The sequence below is a fragment of the Balaenoptera musculus genome, chromosome 15 (assembly GCF_009873245.2).
Source record: "Balaenoptera musculus isolate JJ_BM4_2016_0621 chromosome 15, mBalMus1.pri.v3, whole genome shotgun sequence".
Classification (NCBI taxonomy): Eukaryota; Metazoa; Chordata; class Mammalia; order Artiodactyla; family Balaenopteridae; genus Balaenoptera; species Balaenoptera musculus.
The window spans coordinates 71,195,022-71,217,156 of NC_045799.1; the positions used below are offsets into that span (position 1 = coordinate 71,195,022).

General features: G+C 41.4%; 1 protein-coding gene across 4 annotated transcripts in view; it reads right to left on the bottom strand.

Annotated features, from left to right (window-relative positions):
• XPO6 (exportin 6) overlaps window positions 1–22,135 on the bottom strand; it is a 107,025-nt gene that overhangs the window by 80,253 nt on the left and 4,637 nt on the right. The window contains exon 2 of one of the 4 annotated variants that reach the window (XM_036826089.1): window positions 19,852–19,976. The exons of the other annotated variants lie outside the window; for them this stretch is intronic. The gene's annotated coding sequence lies outside the window, so the exon portion shown is untranslated. The remainder of the gene's footprint in view (window positions 1–19,851; window positions 19,977–22,135) is intronic. 4 annotated transcript variants of the gene reach the window in all.

Below are 22,135 nucleotides of genomic sequence, written 5' to 3' on the forward strand. Positions count from 1 at the left end.
GCATGCCTAGTCAATTAAACTCAAAAGATACTTAGTGAGCACATTAACACAAGGCATGCTACCAAGAATTCCTAAAAGAGGACCATGGAATCTTAAGAGAGAAATAAACAAACCCCAGAGAACAGCAAGTCCAACCTCATTTTACAGATGAGGAAAATGAAGCTCAGAGTATCTTGTCCAAAGTCAGCCAGCTATTGGTCAAGTCACCGGGCAGGGCCACCAGAGTCCTTTCCCAGCGATGGCTCCTCTACCCCTTAAAGAAGCCCAGAGGAGTTCTGCTCCAAGGGCTGTGGGGACGATGAATGAGCTGGCATTACCCTGCATTTGATGAAATCAGGAAATGAATGGGTGCAAGGTTGATGGGCCACTATAAAAACACGCTGCAGGGCTTCCCTGGTGGTGCAGTGGTTAAGAATCTGCCTGTCAATGCATGGGACACGGGTTCGAGCCCTGGTCTGGGAAGATCCCACATGCCGTGGAGCAACTTAGCCCGTGCGCCACAACCACTGAGCCTGCGCTCTAGAGCCTGCGAGCCACAACTACTGAGCCAGCGTGCTGCAACTACTGAAGCCCATGCTCCTAGAACCCGTGCTCTGCAGCAAGAGAAGCCACCGCAATGAGAAGCCCACGCACTGCAATGAAGAGTAGCCCCCGCTCACCGCAACTAAAGAAAGCCCGTGTGCAGCAACGAAGACCCAACACAGCCAAAAATAAATAAATTTAAAAAAAAAAAAAACATGCTGCAAATCTGAATCACAATTAACACTACAGCTCAAATGTAAATAATTTCATTTCACTGCTGTTACCACCTGCACCATTTAAGAGCAAGTCTCTTGTAAAACCCATACCACCTTCCTCCTGAATTACTCCCAGAATGGCCTTTTAAATAAGTTAAAATAACATGTTTGTAATTTTGGCAAAAATCTCCAGACTATATTACAGACTGTTGGAATCTGGGGGAGCATAATCACTTCCCTTCTCTCACCCTCCCTGGTTCTATCCATTGATATACAGTCTCAAGAGACCAAGTACAGGTCAAAGTCTAATGTCCTCCTCAGGACAGGTAAAGCTGCAACCCCTTCCTTTCTCGTTCTAAACTGCCCTGGCCCGCCCAGGCCTAGCCACGAGAGGAAGGCGGGACACAGAGGAAGACAAGCTTCTCCTGAGGGGAGGCAAGTGAGAGGGCACAGGCACAAAGCTGGGCAGTGTTCTGATGCAGTGAGTGACCTTGCACCTAGCAGATACAGGCCTTGGTGCTGGGCTCCCCCCAGTGCAACCATCAAGAGATCAATCACTCCTGTGGGAAGAAAGAAATGCAAGGAGGGAGACAGGGCCCAGAAGACTGTGCTCCAGTACTGCTCCCACTTGGGGTACAGACGACAATCCCCTGGATGAGCACCAAAGCAGGAATGAGGGGACACAGAGAAGGTGCTCTTTACACGAGCAATGACAGAACTAACAGGCTTCATGGGAACCAATGCTACCACTGAGAGGTCCTCAGCCACAGCCTGGCAGGCAGAGAAAATACCAAGTGAGAGCCGGCCCCAGCTCCAGAACACAGCCTGCGTAACTTTGGGCAAATCCTGCCAGCTCTTGGAGCATCCTTGGTACTAAATGCAATCAGGTGTGTGTACTGCGTGTTGCTTATAAAGCACTATGTAAACGTTGGCTAATATAGTAGTTCCTCTCACTACAAGTTTCTCTTAGCCCACCCTCATGTTGGGATTTGCTTTTACAAAGGCAAAGTCTCCTAAGTTGTCATCAGCTGTCCCTCTCAATACACCCAGCACCGCCTTAATGCTGTAATTCTTCATTTATGCTCAGTCACATTACTCTAAGGCTCTCCAAGTATCACTGCCGACTGCCAAAGGGTGCTTATGTATCCCACACAATGTAAACAACGATGCCCACGAGAGCAGCTGCTGAAGGACCTTTGACGGTGCTACATTCTGCAGGAAGTGTGATGCTGCTACACAAGCAGAGATCTGCGTTCAGTAGGAAGTGACTCTTCCTGACTGGGGAGTTCTAAATGCTCCTCCCATCACCACAGATGACTACTAGCCACCAAGAAAGAAGACACCACATGCTCTGGTGTGAGCAACTCTCTCCACCAGGGACTGTCCTGGGTGCTGGGTTCTGCACAGCACTATTAGTCGATGCAATTTTCTTAAGTTTTACTTTCAATAGTATGCTTGGTAATCACAACTGTGATTTTTAAAAAGCTGTAACTTTTACAATATGGAAAGCTATCGTAATATTGAAACTATTCATGATTCTCTTCCTCCACCCCATTGAAAATTCAGTGGGTTAGAAAGACAGAACAATGGCAGTTCTGGGGGTGTTTTTTTAGGAGTGGGGGAAGTGGAGGTGGGAGGTGCACAGGAGAAAGGAAATGGATACTTAGCTCCTGTCCAATTGTCTGATCCTGCCAGGAACCCTGGCCTTGCTCACATCCCTGGATTATGAAGGGATGACTCAAGAAGCAGCCTTCTATCAGCCTCCAAACCCCACACAACAAGCATAATTAGCTTGAGACGGGAGCATGTAACCGCCCTTCCTACAGTTCCCAACCGACCCTGCTAGAACATGGGGGAAAGGAGTGGAACAGAGGTAAAGATAAAGTGCTGCTTTTGATTCCCACCTCCCAGCTCTGCTCCTTCACTCTGGGCAACAGCCCAAAGCCAAGGATTAGAAATTCCACACCATTCCACCTGAACGTGCCCTTCCACCATACAGCTGGCTGGGTACTCCCTATCCTGGGAACGCCTTAAAATGAATTGTCACAGCGTAATTGTGAGGGGTGTGGACTCCGGAGTCAGCCTCAGGTCTGTATCTGACCTCTAACTTTACCACTTACTCTGTGCATGACCTGGCACAAAGTACTTAACCTCTCTGAGCCTCAGTTCTTCACCTGCGACGTGGATTTACAACAGCTCCCCACCAGGTAGCTGTGAGAAGTAAATGACATAACACACAAAAACCCCTCGGCACCTTTAACCATAAATGAGCAGAACTCTCTCACTATATATTTCACTGATGAGTCAGTAAGCTTTAAAAAAAGGAAGAAACCAAATAAACAAAAATCCCACATAAGTCAACTAAATGCTCAAAAAAATTCCAAGAATGCCACCGTCTTCACTTTCATTTTTATAGCGATCAACCTACCAGTGCCGCAAACAAAGAATAAAAGAAAAGCACCATCGTCTTCCAGGCTTCTATTTGTGTTTGGGACAACACGGGTTGGAATTAGATCCATGATTCCAGCAGCAAAAGCTGTTTGGCCTTTTTTTTAAGAAAAAAATATTACATAGAATCCCAATACATAAAATAGACTCAATCAGAGACTGCTTAATTAATGGGGCTGAAGGAGGAGAACCGAAACGCCTATCCAGCATTTGGGACACTTCCAAGAAAGTACCACATTAAAATTCCTCAGAATTAAAGCCCTTCCAAAAAAAAAAAAAAAAAGCCCTTCCAGCTTTGCTTCAGGTTCTACCAAGTCTGGCAAGTTTTCTTCAGGTAATAAATGGTTGCTAAAAGACTGGTCTGCAAATTCTCCCTCAAGTATCTTTCAACTGCAAGCCTCTCACTACCACCCAGGGTCTTCGCCACCTGACCATCAGGGGTGATCAAGTCACCCCACCACCTGGCCCTGACCTGCCCCTTGGACGTCACCACCCCATGCTCCCTCTTCCAGTTTCCTCACCCACCCTGTGCCCCAGCCAGACCCAGCTTCTCCACATAACAGCTCCATGTCTTCACAGATGCCATTCCTGCTACCTAGGATGCACTTCTCTACCCAGAAAACTCCTACCTATACATTAAGACTCCTTGAAAACGGCATCACCTCTGTGAAGCCTACTGAAGTTCCCCCGGCAGGGCCGGCCATTCTTTGTGGGCTTCCTAACATTACACTGAACACGGTGAACTGAAATGACCTCTTTCACTTTTCATACAACACTGGCGAGATCATAAACCAGTGCCACCACAATGGAAGACGATTTAGCAGTTATCTACAAATTTTAAATGCATCAACAACTTCACCCAGCGAGTATACTTATAGCAGTTTTTTTTTTCCATCCAAAAGTTTATGTGTGAAAGGACCTTCAAGTCAACACTGTTTGTAAAACAAAAGATTGGGAACAACCTAATTTTCCATCAAAGCAAGACTGGTTAAATAAGGTACATCCCTATCATGGAATACTATGCAACTGTGAAAACCAGTGAGAATGCTCTATACACATAGATATGTGGAACTACATCCAATACATTAAAAATTTTTAAAAGGCACGAAACAGTGTACCAGTATGTACAGTACGCTACCCATTAGTAGAGGTAGAGTAGGGAATGTGAAAATACACACACTTTTCTTTAAACTGGTAATGGTGGTTGCCTCTAGAGAAGAAAATGGGGTTCTGGGGACAAGAGAAGGGAAAGAGGCTGACTTTTCTCTGTACCCTCTACTGTATCATTTAAATTTTGTACAATGTTCACTTGTTTAAAAGAGAAAACAACTAGAGAAAAAAGAAATTTCCTCCTAATGTGTGGGTCTCTCCAGTAGCCTGGAGTGCACAGGCAGAGACTACTTCCTAGTCATCTCTGTTCCCAGGGTCTATCTAGCACACAGCAGGCACTTAATAAACACTTGTTACAGGAATTATTTTAACTCTTTCTCTTATACTAACTGAAGCTATAAAGTAGTTACTCAATGGTGATAACTTAAAAAACTAACATTTACTTAGCACTCAGTACATACCAGGCACTGTCCTAAGGACCTGACATCAACTCCTTTAATCCTCGTAACAATCCCATTGCACAGATGAGGAAAACGAGGCCCAGAGAGATGAAGTAACTTGTCCCAGGTCACGTACTTGGTTAAGTGGCAGAGCCAGGATTCAAACCCAGGCCCCAAACCCATGCTCTTAAACATGAGGTTATACTATTTTTCAGATACCTAGGAATGTATTAAAATTGCTAAACACTGAATGCATTCCTTACTGAATACTTGCTGCAAAAATCCGTCCTTAACTGCTTAATCATAAGCAATGTTGAAATAAAATGAGTTAGGCCACTGCCTACTTGGGGACTGAGGTATCTCTAATGCAAGTTCTGATCACTGGCTTTGCTGATTCACACTGACCCCACCCCACTCTCAAGGGGATCAGGCTCTGGGGAAATAATTAACACACTGACTAATGAAAACAAGACATTGACTTGCCCACAGAATTTACCATGGAAGCTATACTTTGTTCCATAAATAAAATCTTCCATCTACACCAAGCATTCCATTTCAGTGGGTGCCTGATCAAACTCTGAAGGCCTTTGGAAAAACTACACAAACAAAAATGAAAAACCACACAAACACACAAAATTTCCCCCACTACCAAGGACTTCCAATGAAGATGTCAAACACGAAAAAGACACCCCAGACCCTCTCTGGTTGTCCTTGTTGTCCCCAACACCACTCTTACGCCTAAGCAAAAATGCGTACGTTTCCTGAGGTCTTATACATTAGATACTGTCACAAACGTATTCATTTTTAGGCTGGCTATTTTGTTGCTATTGTTGTTATTTTTTGATGACACAGAGGGAAGCACCTTACCTAAAGTTCTCCAAATCATGCTGCTGTAGAGGTTAACTTCTAGACGAGTTTCCTATATAGTCCCAGCCATGGAATGTGCTGTCATTTCACTGGCTTCCACTCTCCAAGCCCATATTCTTCCTATCTTTGTCCTTATTTTAGGTTCCCTCTTCCCCCAAGGCCTGTAGCCCTCTGTTCACCACCAACAACCATAAACTAGGAATGGGACATCTTGACCAACTAAATATGCTGAATTCAAGACTGTTGCGGGGACTTCCCTGGAGGTCCAATGGTTAAGACTTCGCCTTCCAATGCAGGGTGTGGGTTCGATCCCTGGTCGGGGAGCTAAGGTCCCACATGCCTCGCGGCCAAAAAAAAAAAAAACAAACAACAAACACCAAAAAACATAAAATAGAAGCAATATTGTAACAAATTCAATAAAGACTTTAAAAATGGTCCACATCAAAAAAAAAATCTTTAAAAGAAAAAAAAAAAAGACTGTTGCCATAGATGGACTGTCAATTTTCAAACTTTAATATTAATACATAGACTCAATTCAAATTTTATTTAATCTAATTCATCTTTTTTTCTGCTTTAAAAGATATTGAGATGCCATGTATTATATGATTCCATTTATATGAAACATCCAGAATAAGCATACCTATAGAGACAGAAAGCAGATTTGTGGTTGTCAGGTGCTAGGAAGAGGCAGAAATGGGGAGTGACTGCTCCTGGGTACTGGGTTTCCTCTGGAGTGATGAATCGCTCTAGAACTGGAGAGTGGGAGTAGCTGCATAACATGGTGAATGTACTTTAATGTCACTAAATTGTACACTTTAAAGTGGTCAACTTTCTCTTATGTGTATTTAAAGAAACAATAAAAATCAACTTAAGACTATGGAAAAAAAAAGTTAAAGGCACCATTTCTAATATATTACAGTAAGCGTAAAGGATACTTAAAGTAAATAGTAACTAAAGTAAGCATAAGGGATCTGTCTCCTATAAACAAACAAAAATAAAATCTAACTTGGTAAAAACTTTCCCTACAAAAAAAAAGATATTAAGGAATAATGAAAAGCCAATTTTTAACCTACTAATTTTGCAACAATTTTCTTAAGACTACCCAATGCTGATGAGTATTTATCCATAGCTAGTGTAAGAATAAATTGGTATAACTTTTCCGGAAAATAGCTTACAACATACCTTAAAAATGTTCATACTAAATCTAAAACTATTTTAAAATAAAAGATTTATTTAAAAAAAAAATCTTCATACCCCCTTGGGCCCTTCTGGGAATCTAGCCTAAGGCAATTTTCTGAAATACAGAAAAAGCTTTTTGCAAAAACATTAATCACATATTATTTACAATGGCAAAAAATGGAACAATCTAACTGCCAAAGAATCCATGCAATGTGATATTATAGAGCCACTGTAAATATTTATGAAGTATTTAATGATTTGGAAAACTACTTATACTATGTTAAGTGGAAAAGGCAGAAGAAAAAAGTACATTTACAGTGTGATCTCAACCATATTTAAAAAGTAAATAGAAAAAAAACTGGAAGGAAACAAAAACGTTATTAGAGGTTGAATCAGATGGGGGTAATTTCTTGTCTATTTTATACTATCAAATAGTCTACAGAGTTCAAAACACTTTTTACAATGAGGAAAAAGAAGCACAAATCAAAAAATGGCAGAGAAGGCCTTGTGATCACATCAATACCTACTTTAACTGCCAAGCAGCACTAGAAGGAAGAAGGTGCAGAAACTGAGCTAAATTACTGGAAGACTTGGCTACTGTGGTTTTGTTTTTGTTTTTGTCTTTAATAAATCCCTATGGGAGAAGAGTATACAGGAACTCCCTGTACTATTTTTGCAACTCTTCTGCAAGTCTAAAATAACTCAAAGTAAGATGTTTAAATTGAATAAATAGGGACTTCCCTGGTGGTGCAGTGGATAGGACTCCGCGCTCCCAGTGCAGGGGGCGCGGGTTCCATCCCTGGTTAGGGAACTAGATCCCGCATGCCACAACTAAGAGCTTGCATACCGCAACTAAAGATCCCGCACGTGGCAATGAAGATCCCACATGCCACAACAAAGACCCAACAGCCAAATAAATAAATAGTTTAAAAAAATTAAATAAAATAAACAACAAGGACCTACTGTAGAGCACAGGGAGCTATATTCAATATCTCGTTAAAACCTATAATGGAAAAGAATCTGAAAAAGAATATATAATGTATATACATATACTCTCTATATATACACACATATTATATATATATATATATATCTAAATCACTTTGCTGTACACTTGAAGCTAACACAACATTATAAATCAACTATACTTCAATAAAAAATAAAAATTAGGGACTTCCCTGGTGGTCCAGTGGTTAAGACGCCATGCTTCCACCTCAGGGAACGCAGGTTTAACCCCTGGTTGGGGAACCAAGATCCCGCATGCCACACAACGTGGCCATAAAAGTTTTTAAAATAAAAATTAAATTTGTCTTTCTCTAAAAAGAGAATGCAGAATATAGAGGAATAATTTCCTAGGCAATAATAAAGCACATGGCTCCTTTCCTCAATAATTAAATAAAAGCCTTTCCAAGAGTAGCTGCCTTCACAGACGTCACCTGCACTGCCTATTAGAACTCCTTATTCTTCAACATTTCAAAGCTTTCATCTTCACGACCTGACCTAAACACACTGCGTTTTTTTACTCTTCTGTGTATACCTGTGGTTCCATCTGTCCAAAATGGCCCTTCTGCTTCCCCACCACCTCATGCCCCAAATTCTATGCCTAGGGACTTCCTACTTCTGCTTTGAAACCCAACTCATTTGCCACCTCCTTTGGGAAGCCTTCCCTGATACAACCCTCCCATCCCCAGTGTGGCCAGGCTTTTTTTTTTTTTTTCTTTAAGTACAGTTGTACCCCTTACAAGGTTCTTTTTCTGTACTTATTCCCCAGCACTGTAATCATTTGCTGACATGCACATCTCTTCCAGAAGTTATAAACTTCTATAACTTCTAGTCACCCTTTTCCATGCTTACATTCAATAGCTGTAGGCCAGCTTCCAGTTATCTTGCAACTCTGTTGCAAGTGAGCCCCCAAATTCACCAACAATGTTTCCTCCAGCTCCTGACTTTCCATTTCAGTAAAGAATTACAAATTACACACATTCCAGTGAATAGACTAACACCACAAATTAAGTGTCTTTTCAACTTTCTCTAAATAATCAGCAACATTTGCAATGGCCCAGCATTCACCTAGTATGAGGAATTGCTTTCCTTTCCTTCCAAACCTAGAGTATGGTGGATCCAAGGCACCAAGTTTTTAACATTGTTCTCTAATTTGTCCATAACTCCTTTTTGCTAACTAAGAACTTTAACTTCCTCAGATCATTTCATTTGCATCACCAGTTCTATTAGTTGAATTTCTTTGCGGGATTATCTTTCATAAAGTAATGAAGATTTTCAGAACTCCCAAGTCATAACCCTGAAGAGTAGAGAACCCCCAGGCTGTACTGAGCTAGGAGATCAGCTGGGCCCACTCATTTGCCAGCCAAGTGAGCTGCTCCAGACACCTGAAGGCATTGCAAGTCATACTTTTTTAAAATAACAAATGATTTATCAAAGGCTTTGAAGGTTACTGACAAATAATCAAAAACACAAGTGTTACGTACCAAGGGTCTACTGAGTATGCCAATAAAAGTAGTCTACTCAAAGCTCTCTTTCAATCTGTTCCCTCTTGAGGTGTAAAGGGGTATTCTCTCAAAATGTTTTCTTATATTTCTTTGAGGTCTTTTCAAAAGCCTTAAAGTTTTTTCTCTTCATAAGAAGTCTCCTTTACAGATACACCAGGATATTTTTCAACGCTCCTCATAAAAGTATGTCTGTCCACAGAGCTCTGGAGACGTGGACCAGTCACCCCCACAGTAAAATGTGATGATGGGTACAGATGAGCCGGTTTGCAGGGCAGAAGTTGAGACACAGATGTAGAGAACAGACATATGGACACCAAGGGGGGAAAACTGCGGTGGGGTGGGGGTGGGGGTGTGCTGAATTGGGCGATTGGGATTGACATGTATACACTGATGTGTATAAAATTGATGCCTAATAAGAACCTGCAGTATAAACAAACAAACAAACAAAACAACTAATACTAAACTTTCATTGGGTTATTTGTATGGAAATATGTTAATATAAATGTTTCAGACATTACATGAAATTTCTAAAAATCTTATATGTTCTGGTATAATGTTATAAGTCATAATCCTAGTTATTACTTTAAAATGTATATCTCAGAAATAACTACTTTTCTTGTCAACTGCATTATTATGAACGTTCATGAAATCTTTAACCGTGGTCATTTTTAAGTCTTTTGTCATTTACAGACAGTTCTGGGTGTACTCTGATGCTTTTGCAAATATGTTCCTATAAAAGGGTTTCATCTTCAGGGAATTCATGGAAAAGACTCTGAAAAGTACAGGTTTCTGGTAACTGACTGTACTGCTGAACTGAATGAATAAGCATTTTCAGAACTCTAATGAAAAACTGATGAACTCATAAAAGTGCTAACAAAAGATCAAGATGAACAAAAAAAATTAATTACATGGGACTGAGTGAACTAATGAGGATGAGTATAATTTTTGTGACTTTCTGTTTGAATTAAAAAAAAAAAATCCCACAAGGACTCAGAGGCAAAGAATATACAAATCAATTTTCACTGCAAAGTAAAGGAGCTGCTACAGTGGAGGATTACTGGACTGAATGTCAATATTATGACATAGTATGAGTGTGTTTCATGTTTGGTAATTGCAATCATTGTTGCTTTTGTTGTGGTCATCCATGTACAATGCTAGATGTCAGTCTATCTCTTGTAAAAATAAAATACAGTGTGTGTGTGTGTGTGTGTGTGTGTGTGTGTGTGTGAAAAAAAAAAACGTGATGATGGCTACACAGTGCTCCTCAAGATAATGGATGTGCCTGGATCGTTAATTTGCTTGTAAAGATTGGGGAGGGAGGGAGAGAGGAAGAAAGAAAAAATATATATTGACTTTTAAACAACACAGGTTTAACGTACAATTCAAGATTTTCAAGAAATTTCAGGTTTACAGAGAGCTGCTATGACCTAAAGCCCCAGGACAAGGGCCTTCTCTTAAGCAGGTGTAGGCTCTCTCTGCCATTAGAGGAATTTCAGTAGAAAATCAGGGAAACCCTAAGCATGATCAGTAAACTCTCCTATGAAGCTACTTCATATATCTTTTAACATTCTAAATTCATGCACCCAATTAACAGAACCAGCAGCAAATGATTACCAGAAAAATCACTTCACCAGGGTGAGCACTGCAACTTTCTGGCAATAGAAGTGCTTTCCTACGATTAAACCTGTTCTTACATCATGTTATGACAAATACATATGAAACCAAGTGGGAAGGAATAGACAACTTAATTACATGGATCATCAGACAAAAGGTCTGATGGTTCAGAAAACTATCAGATTACAGCCCCCTCACCAAGACAATCTTTTTATTCAAGTCCACAATACTAGTACACAAGAAATGACAGTGTTCTCTGACTAAAATTAGTGGCATGAGATTAATCAACCAAATGTGCAAGCTATTCCAAACCTAATTAAAATCAACATTCTAAAACTATTCAGCCAAATAAAAAAAAAAAAAAAAAAAAAGTTGGCTGACCCAACAGAAAAATGTACAGAGGTCAGGAATGGTCAAGTGACATTGGAAAAAATACACATGGAAATAAAACATCAAAAGATGTTCCACTTCACTCATAACTAAAGGACTGCACATGTTATTCCTGAAGTGCCATTTTCATCTTTCACATTAAAAAGTTTTATTGGTGTCAGCCAGAAGGTGGGAAACAGGAACTATACCACTAGTGAGAATATCAACTGATACAATCTTTTTGTAGAAAAACCACTAAATAGCAGAATTTTTAAATGTACTTTTTGCCCCCCAATTCCACTTCTAGAAACTTATCCTACAATCTCACAAAATGTACAAAGAGAAATTTGATGTGTTTATTGTAGTACTGATGCAGCACACACTGGAAATCTAAAATACCCATCATTAGGGAACTAGGTAAAAACATTAAGGCAGGCATACCATGTTCTAGGGCAAAATGATAAAAGAATGATCCACACTTAAAGATATCCTAATTGAGTTACTGAACTTCAGCAATACAGAGTTCTCTTAGCAATCATGCAAAAACAGGCAAGTTCTCTCTCACTGAGGTAAAGGGAGAATGAATTAGGCTAACCAGGCTTTTCCACGCAACAACCTTCAATGGAAGAAAACAATGGAGAAATATCCACAGAATTCTAAGGAAAAGAATGTATGACCCATTAGTATTATACCCAGCCAAGTTACCATTTATGGATAAGGACGACAGACATTTTCAAAACAAATAATTCAGGGAACAGAGCAACCATGAACTCTATTGGAAAAAAAGTATATATGTGTGTGTGTGTGTATATATATATATATATATACACACATACATACATATACACACATATATATACACACACACACATGTATCAGCTAATCAATGTTAAATAGATTAAAAGGTTCAAGAAAACACTGAATCCCAGATGGTGGAACAATGTTTACAAGATCTGAGGATGCACTCCAAGAATTTTTTTTTTTTTAAATAACTAAATCAACCAGAGCTGAAGCCTGGCCTTTTATCTTATTTTTATTTATTTACTTGGTTGTGCCGGGTCTTAGTTGCAGCAGGCGGGCTCCTTAGTTGCAGTGTGCACGTGGGATCTAGTTCCCTGACCGGGGATCGAACCCAGGCCCCCTCACTGGGAGCACGGAGTCTTATCTGCTGCGCCACAGGGAAGTCCCCCACAATCCAAGAATTTTATACCTAGCCAAGACATCCTTCAAATATAAAGGGAGAGAGACATTCTTAATTCACCAAATAAGGCACCGTTTCTTAAAACTGACAACAAGATCTAGCTAACAGGGAAATGAATCCAAAAATTCAGATATGGAAAGACCATAGTTAAAAGAACTAGTGGGGGACATTTGAATCCCTTAAAATGTAAAACTAAGACTAAATACTGAGGGAGTTATGGTTATAGAGCAGACTATAAATGCTCTAAAGACACTGACAAAGTAAAATAACAAGAGTGAGGAGGGAAAAGGGGAAGGAGTACAAATTTTCTTATTTTTCCTATTATGAAGTTCATTGATACTGCCTAGAACTGAAACATGGAATATATTTATTTATTAAAAATTATGCCATCTTGTTTGTAGAGACGTGGATGGATCTAGAGACTGTCATACAGAGTGAAGTCAGAAAAACAAATATCGTATATTAACACATATATGTGGAACCTAGAAAAATGGTACAGATGAACTGGTTTGCAGGGCAGAAATAGAGACACAGATGTAGAGAACAAACGTATGGACACCAAGGGGGGAAAGTGGCGGGGGGGGTTGGTGGTGGGATGAACTGGAAGATTGGGATTGACATATATACACTAATATGTATAAAATAGATAACTAATAAGAGCCTGCTGTATAAAAAAATAAATAAAATTTTAAAATTAAATAAAATTAAAAAAAATTTTTTTAAAGTATATGATGCCGTCTTGGGACTTCCCTGGTGGTCCAGTGGTTAAGACTCCACGCTTCCAATGCTGGGGATGTGGATTCGGTCCCTGGTCGGGGAACTAAGATCCCACATGCCTGTGCGGCATGGCCAAAAAAAAAATTGATGCCGTCTTCATATGGTTTTCATAATCTTTTTCCTTAACCTATGGGGATTTATCAAGAGCTAATAATTATTGTGGCAAAGATTATTTGAAATCTGACAACTTATTTTTCAGTTTCACTTGTTTATTTTTCTGCTATTAAATTCAAGTGAGGGGCTTCCCTGGTGGCGAAGTGGTTGAGAATCCGCCTACCAATCCAGGGGACATGGGTTTGATCCCTGGTCCGGGAAGATCCCACATGCGGCGGAGCAGCTAAGCCCGTGCATCACAACTACTGAGCCTCTGCTCTAGAGCCCGCGAGCCACAACTACTGAGCCCACATGCTGCAACTACTGAAGCCCGCGCACCTAGAGCCCATGCTCCGCAACAAGAGAAGCCACCTCAATGAGAAGCCCGCGCACCTCAACAAAGAGTAGCCTCCACTCACTGCAACCAGAGAAAGCCCGTGCACAGCAACAAAGACCCAACACAGCCAAAAATAAATAAATAAAATAAATGTTTAAAATAAATAAATAATACAATAAATACATTAATAAATTCAAGTAGACGGAGAGATCTCAAGAGCACTGTGCTCAGTGAAACAAAATCAATGTCAAAAGGTTACGGCCTGCAGATTACATTTACACCACTCTCAAAATGACAGAACTGTAGAGATGAAGAACAGATTAGTGGTTGCTAGGAGAGAGGGAGGAGGGCTACAAATAGAAAGAGTATTAGGAAAAAAATACTCAGGCATGAGTTAGATCTTCAGCGGTGATGGGACAGCTCTGTACCTTGACTGTGGTGGTAGTTACATGAATCAATACATGGAATAAATTGCATAGAGCCAAACACACACATGAATGCAGGTCAAAAAATGGTGAAAACTGAATAAGGTCTGTAGTCTAGTCAACAAATGACATGTACTAATGTCAATTTCCTGGTTTTGGTATTGCACACAGCTATGTAAGGTGTTACCGTTGGGGGAATCTGGGTGAAGGGTACAACAGGAATCCTTGCACTCATTTTGCAACTTCCTGTAAGTATATAAATATTTCAAAAAGTATGTTTTTTTTTTAATGCAAAGAATAGTAAATTGATTTTTATTTTAAAACTAGCATGACCCAAAAAATCAGCATCACAAAAAAATAAAAAATAAAAAAAATAAAATAAAATAAAATAAAAAAAAGCCATGAAGAACCTAGTGGCAAGACGGGAATAAAGACACAGACCTACTAGAGAATGGACTTGAGGATATGGGGAGGGGGTGGGGTGAGATGTGACAGGGTGAGAGAGTGTCATGGACATATATACACCACCAAATGTAAAATAGATAGCTAGTGGGAAGCAGCTGCATAGCACAGGGAGATCAGCTCAGTGCTTTGTGACCACCTAGAGGGGTGGGATGGGGAGGGTGGGAGGGAGGGAGATGCAAGAGGGAAGAAATATGGGAACATATTGTATATGTATAACTGATTAACTTTGTTATAAAGCAGAAGCTAACACACCATTGTAAGGCAATTATACTTCAATAAAGATGTTAAAAAAAAATAAAATAAAATAAAAAATCAGCATCACAACTTTTTTAATACGAGTACTTATTTTAGATATCTATCCTCCTTATCTCATAGACAAATAGAAACAAAGATATATGGATTGTTAATCATAGTTCAGGGTAGAAGGATTTAGGGGATTTCTTTTTTTGCCATGTTCTTTGTATTGATACCTTTTGATACTGCTTGATTTTTAATGAGCATACATAATTTTTATAAAATTGTTAATTTTAATTAACCAATTGTTAATCTAAAAAAAAACCTGATCTATCCCAGGTCTGATTATTAGCCAATTTAAAAACTAATGACTTCCCCCCCAAACTGCATTTAACTCATAAAATACCTTTACCTTTTCAAGGAGTCTGAGATCAGAGATATTTTTCATTATAACCTTCATATAAAACAGCAGCAGACTGTTCTGATGTAAATTAACTACTGCGTATGCTAAGCCTAATGGGCTTAACTGAACTGAAATACATAAAGAAGCCAAGCAACCTTCCTCTCTGTTGCCCTGTAACGTGGTCCAGCTACCACTTTGCCCTCGAGTCACATTTTTTCTATTCTATCACATTAGAGCATATGCAGAAATATCTATTTTCTCGTTTGTTATCAGTGAACTTTTACCATCTTGCCCTTTCCATTACCAGGTGTAAATTATGCAGGTTTTAAGGTTAGATGACTAAATGTACTGTTTTTCCTGGGACAATATACCCAGTTGGGCTACATTTCAAGTAACGTTTGTCATCAGCAAACTTTTACCATCTTGCCCTTTCTATTATGAAAGGTAAATTATGCAAGTTTTAAGGCTAGATGGCTAGATGTACTGTTTTTCCTGGGACAATATACTCACTTGGGTTACATCTGAAGTAAATATACCTATGTAAATGTGCACAGGCTTAAGAAGAAACCTAGTGCTACAGAAAAAACATGGGCTGTGCGTTTAGAATCTTGGGTCAGCATCCCATCTCTATCAACTTGCTATGTAACTTTAAACAAGCTACTTATATTACCCTCCCTGAGCCTCGGGGTCCTCATCTTCCTCAACTGTAAAATGGGAACAGACAGTAATACCTACCTTGCAGCGTGGCTGTAAGAGATGAAATGAGGTACTGTCTGTAGTATACATGAGGGCCCCTAAACAACGGCTAACACAAGAGTGTAATTATGAAACACTCATAGACCTTTTTTCTCCCTCTGAGCCCCAGCTTCCTTCCCTTCCCATTAGCCTCTTTCACCTCCCTCACTTCTCTCTGCCTTGTGGGTTTCCTCAGGTACATCCACAGCTCTCACTTCACCCCACCCCCACTCCCACTTGTTCCCCAGCAGTCCTCCCAGAAGCAATCAGTTTTTGGAGCCTCACAGGAAGTGTACCATCTGCACAGCATTTGTTCTAACAACGCCTCTTGCTTACCTGCTCCCCACCTCCACCTGCCCAGGGCAAAAGTGCTGCTATCTGAGCTTGCTGGCTGCATGGCTTTCGGGAAAACAAGGTGTATACTATATTCATACTCTATTTCAAGCTTACTATACTCTCTAAATGCTGCTACTAGCATTTACTAACCTCAAGGGCATACCTTGACCTTCTTGGATTTGTTTTCATACCTCTTTTTTTTTGGGGGGGGGGGGGCCGCACACCACACAGCTTGTGGGATCTTAGTTCCCCGACCAGGGATCGAACCCAGGTCCTTGGCAGCAAACGCAGCGTCTTAACCACTGGACCACCAGGGAATTCCCATCACACCTGACCCTTTCAATTACCTAAATATCTGTTGAATGCTTAAGGGGCACTGGAAATGTAAAGAAGACTGAGATTCATTCTGATATGGGCTCATAAAGAGAAAGAACTAATCTTCTCCACTCCCAGGCTTGGAGGGGGAGGAAAGGAGAGGAAGCCAAGGAAAGGATGGAGGAGGTTCACATTTTGCTCTTCAAACTTCTGAGTTATTTGATACTTACTACAAGAATGTAGCCTTGTAATTCTTATATAATAAAAACAAATAAATCAAAATAATAAAAGCAAAAAAAAAAACCTAACTATAATCAAAAATGAGAAACGTTAAACTAGTGGCTGGAAAACCTCAAAGACGTCACGTTCATGGTAGGTAAGGTCTCAAAAAGAAGAAAAGGACATTGAAGCAGAGGAACAGCACTGAACAAAGGCAGAGATATACGAAAGCGTATTCGGTGTTCTGGGAATGACAAGTGGCTTGCTGTGGCTAGAGAACAAGATTTAATTTGAGAAGTCTTGAAATGATATTTCGAATGAATCACTTTAAGCATTTAATAAATCATCTTCTCCTTACTGAGAGGAGTAAAAGAGAAATTGTGAAAATCCAGGACCCATGTGCTTTCCAATACTCTGCTGTGATAAAAACTTGGTCTCTGACAACACTGGGGACCCTCTGCTCAAAATAATTTGGGGTCAAGTGACATGACCACATCTGAGTTCCATGAGGTAGCTCTGGCAGGAATACAGAAAAAAGATGGACTGGTGGAGGAAGAACCTGGAAGCTGTCAAGACACCACCCATGAAAGCAAGAGATGACAATGGCCTGACCAAAATGGAGGGAATGGAGGGAAAGGCCGAGGTCAGGACACAAATAAGTTAGCTGCAGCATCAACAGGTCTACAAGTGGAGGACTGATGGCAAAGAGGACGCTAAAGATGACTCAGGTTTATCACTTGAGTGTCCAGTGAATAAGATCATTAAGAGAACTAGGGCATGGGGGAGGAGGCACTAACCTAAGGGGAAGATGATGGATTTGGTTTAGACGCGTTTAATTTGATGTCTACAGGACACTCCGGTGGATATCCAAGGCTGGAGAGGGTGGTTGAGTTCTCATTGGTACACAGGCCATAGCTGAAGCCATAAGAAAGAAGATCAGGCTTCCCTAGTGGCACAGTGGTTAAGAATCCACCTGCCAATGCAGGGGACACGGGTTCGAGCCCTGGTCCCGGAATATCCCACATGCCGCAGAGCAGCTGGGCCCGTGAGCCACAATTACTGAGCCTGCGCTCCGCAACGAGAGAGGCCGCGATAGTGAGAGGCCCGCGCACTGCGATGAAGAGTGGCCCCCACTTGCCACAACTGGAGAAAGCCCTCACACAGAAACGAAGACCCAACACAGCCATAAATAAATAAATAAATAAAATTAAAAAAAAAAAAAAAGAGAGATAAGCAAAACATTCTCTCTATAATTTGATCTTTAAAAAAAAAAAAAAGAAAAGAAAGAAGATCAAGGGAGACTGAAACAAGAGTTATATCATGGAAGCCAAGGGAACCAAGAAAAAGTGTTTCGGGGTGGGGGGGGGCGGGTAAAGGAACCAGTGTTTGCCAACAGCCAAAAGATGGCATAAGGACTGAAAAGAGGCTATTTATGCATTCATTGTACTACGCCAACTTATGTAAGGAACTTGAGCATCCGTAGATTTTGGTGTACGCAGGGGCTCCTGGAACCAAGCCCCCCGTGGATACCGAGGGATGACTGTATATACTGGAGTCAGCACACAGCGGTCACTGGTGATCTTGAAAAGTAGTGAAGACGAACAATCAGTCTGCAGTGGGTTGCACAACAAACCACCGGTGGAGAGGAAAAGGGAGGATGAAAAAGAAGCAGAAAGTAACAGCTACACATTCAGGAATTCCCTCCCTCTTCACCCCAGCCGGTGCAGTCACGTCTCCCTTGACTTGGACACATATGTCAACAATCCAACTACCTAAAAGTTGTCAAGATCCTTGTCCTGCCCAATGCCAATTACCTTCATCTCAACACAGCAGCATCTGCCTCCCTACCTACAGACAGAGCCAAATCCCTTATTTTATCGGCACATGGACCGTCTCCTGTCATCTCCCTGTCAGTTTCTTTACCTGTCATCTCTTCCATTCCTACCAAATCCAACCACCAACTAATTAAAATTTCCTACTATTCCCAATCACCAGTTTAGAGGCTTCCAAAATCAGCTTGAGCTCCTCCCTTTTCTTCATCCCTTGAATCTGGAATCAGTCAGTTTTAAGTGATGACTCTCTTGGTCAAGTCTTCCTCTCCACTCCTAACTCCAAATCCAAGAACAGGCCTTTATCACATCCACACAGGCATGGTGTCCTATCTGGTTTCCCACACCAATCTAACCTACACACAGTAGATGGATTAATGTTCCTTTAAGGAAAAATCAGCCAAAAAACAAAGCCAAACTCCCTTGAGTAGTACTGGAGGCCCTCCATAACCCAGCCCTTAACTGCTTTTATAAGCTTTCTCCCCAACTACTTCTTCACAAAAATCTCCACCATTGCCAAACCAGTCTATTATAGATCCTTTCTTTTTTTTTTTTTTTTTTAATTTATTTATTTTATTTTTATTTATTTTTGGCTGCGTTGGGTCTTTATTGCTGCAGGCGGGCTTTCTCTAGTTGCAGAGAGCGGGGGCTACTCTTCATTGCCGTGTCTTCTCTTGTTGCGGAGCACGGGCTCTGGAGCGCAGGCTCAGTAGTTGTGGCGCACGGGCTTAGTTGCTCCGCGGCATGTGGGACCTTCCCGGACCAGGGCTCGAACCTGTGTCCCCTGCACTGGCAGGCAGATTCTTAACCGCTGCGCCACCAGGGAAGCCCTATTATAGATCCTTTCTTAACGCTACACATTTAGTTACACCCTTCTCTTCTGAAATACCCCCTCTGTGCAAGTTCTATTTACTCCCTTTTTCTAAAGGTCTTGAACATCCAAGACCTCCACAGCATTCCTAACTACAATGTAACTGTCTACCATGCCAGGAATTGTTCTAGACTCTCGGGATACATCAGTGAACAGAGCAAAGCTTTAGGGGTTAATATTTTAGCACAAAGAGATAACAAAAAATAGATTTCATAAATAACATTAACCATGTAAAAGGTTTAAAAGTGTAAATGCTACAAAAAGTAAAGCAGGATGTGAAGGACTGGGAGTTCTGAGATGGGATTACAATTTTAAACAGGGTGGTAAGCACTGGCCTCACCGGAAGATGACTCTTGAGAAGGCCTGAAGAAGGTCCCGCTGGTCATAGATATCTAGGGGAAAGTGCAGTCCAAGCAGCGGCAACAGCCAGGCCAAAGCCCTGAGGCAGGCACACACCTGGAGCATCTGAAGGACAGCAAGGAGGCCAGGGTAATTGAACAGAGTGAGCCAAGGGGAGAGTAGCAGGAGATGGGTTCAGAGTGTAACCATGGGCCAGAATATGGAGGGCAGAGTAGGCCATGGAGGCGCATGTGGGCCACTGTGGCCTTCGCTCTAAGTGAGATGAGGAGCCATGGGAACAAAACAAAGACATGATCTGCCTTAGATTTTTCAAAGGATCACTGAGGCTACTGTGTTAAAACAGTCTATCATGGAACAAGGTCAGAAGCTAGGAGAACAGTTAGGAGGCAACTGCAGTAATTCAGGCAAGAGATGATGAAGGCCTAAACTAGAGAGACAGCAGCGGAGGGAACAAGAAGTGATAAAATCCTGGCTACATTTCGAGGGTAGAAAACAATCAGCCTTCCTGATACGGACCAGATGTGGGATATGAGAGAAAGAAAAGTCAAGGATGACTCCAAGTTTTTGCCACAAGCAACTAGAAGGATGGAGCTGCCCCCAACTGAGAAAGAGAAGACTGTGGGTAGAAAAGAATTAAGGGGAAAGTCGGGAGTTGGGTTTTAGACAGGTTACATTTGACATGCCTGACAAACAAGCTTGCATGTCAAGTAGGCAGCTGGATACATGAGAACTGCGGCTCAGGAGGGAGGTCTGGCCTGGGAGCTAACTAGGTCTGAGGCCTAGAGCACTCCAGCTGTTCAAAGATCAGTGAGATGAGGAAGAAATATCCAGTAAGATGGCGGAAAACCAAAAGCACATTTTAGTGTCCTGGAGGCCAGGTGAAGAAAGACTTTAACAGAAGGGGGAGTATTCAACATGTCCAATGCTACTGACAGATTGACTAAGATGAGAACTAACCCCTGCGTTCAACAGCAGCGGGGTGGGACCTTGACAAGTGAGCTTGGGGGAGAATGGAAGGTGAGGAATTAAAGACCACTCCTTCCTGAAGTTTTGTTGCAAAGAGGAACAAGGAAATGGGGCAGCAGCTGGCCAGGAAAGTAGGAATAAAGGTATTCACGATGAGAAAAAATAGCATGTTTGTGTACTGTGCGTATATATGCACATAAAGCCCTACAAAGTCCTAAGCACTCAACAATTGTTAATTCCTTCTTTCACTTCCACCCCTGACACCTATTATTTTCTATTATCTTTATTGATTTATATCTAATCTTTGTAACTATCTGCAAACTTTCAATTAAAAGGCCCTTTTTTTCCGTGTCCAACTGTCAAACTCTTCCTAACCCTTCAAGACTCAAATATTCCTCCTGGGAAATCTTCCCTGTTCCCTGTCCTCAGGTATGCCACCTTTGTATCAATGCATTCTTCTACTATGGTCACCCTTACCACAGCCTCTCATAATTACCAGAATATATGCCCCATTTCCTCAGTAAACTGACTTCTAGAGGGCAGGGACAATATTATCCCTCCTGGGGTGAAAGTGTAACAGTTGAGAGCACTGACTCTTGAGGCAGACTGCCTGGCTCTGAATGCCAGTCCCGCCACTTGGTTGCTGTGTGAGCGTGAGAAGCTGCCTAACCATTCTGGGCCTTGAATGTTCTCATCTATAAAATGGGAAATAAGAACTTCCCTGGTGGCACAGTGGTTAAGAATCCGCCTGCCAATGCAGGGGACACGGGTTCGAGCCCTGGTCTGGGAAGATCCCACATACCACAGAGCAACTAAGCCTGTGCACCACAACTACGGAGCCTGCGCTCTAGAGCCCGAGTGCCACAACTACTGAAGCCTGCGCACCTAGAGCCCGTGCTCTGCAACAAGAGAAGCCACCGCAATGAGAAGCCCGTGCACCGCAAGGAAGAGTAGCCTCCGCTCGCAGCAACCAGAGAAAGACCGAGCGCAGCTATGAAGACCCAATGCAGCCAAAGATAAAGAAAAAAAAAAAGAAAAGAAAAGAAAATGGGAAATAACAATAGCCTCTGCCTCCTGGAATTGTTTGAAAGAGTAAATGAGTTAACATATGTAAACTCATTAGCCTGGCATATGCTAAGCCCTATAAATACAGACTCTTTAACATATTGTATCCACAGTACCTGGGATTTTAAGCTTGATGAGGGAAGTCAATAAACAAATGAATAAACTGAGGCACTCAAAAGCTCTGGCCTATTGTACAGAATTACTTCTCTGTACCACATTAATAGTGCTTTGGG